Here is a 3,076-nt window from a genome sequence, read left to right on the forward strand (position 1 = left end):
GCGGGGTGATCGATAACAATTAAAGTCCGATTTGTACGGCGGCGAAGGCAGAAATGGATGACAGGTGGAACGCGGGGAGAGCCTTTTGCGTTTCATGTCCAATTAACAAAGTATACTGTCAGTTTAGGAGTAAACAGCTGTGAGTGAGTGAAAGCGATGTTTATTATATCTTTTTTTGGAAAAATCGACTGTTGCTTGTGCACTTAGTGTGCACATGTCACTGTCGATAGGAAAGGGGATTGGGTGAAAAAGAAAGGATAGAAAGAGAAAGGATTAGGTTTGGGGGGGGGGGGGGGGGGGGGGGGGCAGGTGCAGGGGGATGTCCTGGCCGTCGCAGGCATGTCGAGTCATAGGACGACCCAAGCCTCAGAACGCAAAGCCTGTCGAAGTTTGATGTGGAGCCGTCTTAGGGCGAATAGCTAAATATCTTAAAGCTGCGTTGGCTGGTAACTGTGCTTCAAGGCTAATATCGGCACGAACGTTCGGTTGAAGGAATGACGTTTCTTGTCTTGGCTGAACAAGCTGTGTCTGAAATGCAGATTTCGTAATCATGAGCTGGAGCGGTAGATTGGGTAGTCGTGCCTTGTTCTGGTGTGTTGAACTGTAGGTGGTCTCCTAAAGAATTTCTAGGAGTTCCGTGTCCTTCATGTAAGTTATTAGTTTTTTTAGTGCCATGTCTGTCACAGCTCGCGTTGCCCGCGGATGTAGAAGGTCCTCCAGGCTATCACTGGAGAGTCCGAGGCGGGAATAGGCGTTATGGAGGGCAGTACGCTCGTCATTGTAGTCGGTGCAGTGTAGGAGGAGGTGCTCGGCGTCAGCAGTTTCCTGGCAGGTTTGGCAATTGGGGTTGAGATCAGGCCTGAAGCGACCTATCCACGCTGGTGTGAAAGCGCTTCCGGTCCGCAGACGGTGGAGCACCGCAGCAGTGTGACGATCCAACCCTCGTGGGAGACGGGCTGAGAACGTGCCGTCCGCCACTCTCGGGTCCGGGTTCTGTCGTGTGATGGTTCGTCTCACCAGAAGCTTGGCGTCTGAGAAACGGGGAACTGTGGAGAGCGGACATCCGGGGTCTCTGTGAGCCTGCGCTGCTAGGGAATCGGCGACTTCGTTTCCCCTGATACCACAATGACTGGGGATCCACTGGAAGATAATCTTGTGGCCTTTCTCCCGGAGCTCGGCTGCATCTTGTGCGACTGACCGCGCCAGAGGCGTAGCCCTTTCTAGCTCCGATAGTAGCCCGAGAGTCGATCTTGAGTCGCTCAGGACTACCCAGCTGAGCCCCCGTGCGCAGCCTGTCCGAATTCCCCAGAGGGCAAGTCGTATGGCCGCCAGCTCTGCGGTAGTAGAGGATGCCTGATGGGACAGGCGCTCGTGTATACCTACGGCTGCAGCCTCAAAGAAGGCCGCTGCTGTTGCTGTGCCTCCAGATGGGTCTACCGACCCGTCGGTAAAAACGCGTGTCCGCCCATCGTACTCCGCATCCAAGTGACTTTCCGTCAGCCGCCGAGCGGTTACCACTGCTGCGCTCTTCTTGGTCCGCAGCCCTGGTATGCTGATATTAACCCCCAAAGGGTGAGGATCTGTGTGTAGTGCTGGGAGGGGCGCTAGCGGTCCTGGTGTACCCGCGATGTCACCTAAAGTGCAGAGCTGCGCTCCCAGTTCCGAATCCGTACGTTCGGCGATGCTTATCAAGAGCGTGATGGTAGAGTCGCAGTTGCTCATTCGGATGAGATGTCCGAGCGCTCGTTCTTGCAGAAGGTTTTCAACGGTATTCATACCTGCTTCGGTAAGAGTGTGTCGTGACGATGCCGAACGGGGAACTCCGATGCAAATTCGTAGAGCTACGCGTTGCGCTCTCTCTAGGTTCTCGATCTGATTGCCGCTCAGTCGAATGAGCGGTAAGGCGTAGAGTGGGCGAGCCAGAATGAGACCCTTGTATAGCTGTAGTAGCATTTGTTGCGATGTGCCCCAGGTAGTACCACCAAGCGCGCGGAGGATATTTGTGTGCGTTCGCATCCTCTGGAGCACCACCTGCGTTGCTGGGCCCCAGGATAGCCTCCAGTCCAAGGTGAGTCCTAGGTACGTGACTGTCTTCTCCACTCTCACCGGGACATCTCCGATGAACAGGGTCGGTTGGAACTTTGAGGGTCTCCTTGGTGCGTAGCATAGAGCAACAGTCTTTTCGGCCGATGTTGTCAGACCCAGTTGATGCAAGTGGTACACAGTGTTTGTAAGTGCTCTCTGGAGGGCGCGTGCCATCCGTTGCCTACGGTAGCCTGGGGCCGTGGACCAGAGCGCCACGTCGTCCGCATAGACAGCCATGCTTATCGGGACTGCTGGTTCCTCGCCTACTCTTGCTGCGGCTGGGAGTGATGCAATCGCCAGTGCAAACAGGAGCGGACTGACTACGCTCCCTTGGGGAACGCCATGGTCGACTCGTCGGGGCTTGCTCAGTGCTCCGCCGACCTTTACGCACATGGTGCGTTCAGTGAGGAATGCGCAAATGTAGTTAAGAGGTCGTCCACGTACCCCGAAACGACGCAGGGCTGAGATGATGATTCGGTGCGGGAGGGCGTCGAAGGCTTTGCGGACGTCTAGGAATACGGCCATCGCCGACCAACCTTGTGCTTTGGCCTCCTCCAGCGAGCTGGTGATGTCACCAATTGCGTCCGCGGTGCTCCTGTGGTGGCGGAACCCCGAGAAGCAGTCTGGCAGAGCCCCGGCCGCCTCAAGGTGGTAGACTAGGCGACGCACCATTCGTTCCATCACTTTGCCAAGGCATGATGTCAATGAGATGGGCCTATAGGAGCTTAGTTGGTCTTGGGGTTTCCCGGGTTTCAGTAGTGGTACCGTGGTTGCTTCTCTCCACGCTTCTGGTATTTTAGAGGTCCTCCACACATGATTGATTAGAGTCAGCATTGCTGGGACAGCCGACTCGTTAACGTTTCTCAATGCTTGGTTGGTGATTCCGTCTGGGCCTGGGGCCGCACGGTGTCTCGGGAGAGCATCGAGAACGTGCTGCAGTTCGTGCAGGGTGAAGTCTTCGTCTGGCTGCTGCATGGGGGTCGCTGTTGGG

General features: G+C 55.9%; 1 pseudogene; it reads right to left on the bottom strand.

Moving 5' to 3' along the window:
• Positions 1 to 342: 342 nt before the first annotated feature.
• Positions 343 to 2,322, bottom strand: LOC120836707 (annotated as a pseudogene).
• Positions 2,323 to 3,076: the final 754 nt, after the last annotated feature.

The sequence above is a fragment of the Ixodes scapularis genome, unplaced genomic scaffold (genome assembly GCF_016920785.2).
Source record: "Ixodes scapularis isolate PalLabHiFi unplaced genomic scaffold, ASM1692078v2 PGA_scaffold2__306_contigs__length_199485367, whole genome shotgun sequence".
Classification (NCBI taxonomy): domain Eukaryota; kingdom Metazoa; phylum Arthropoda; class Arachnida; order Ixodida; family Ixodidae; genus Ixodes; species Ixodes scapularis.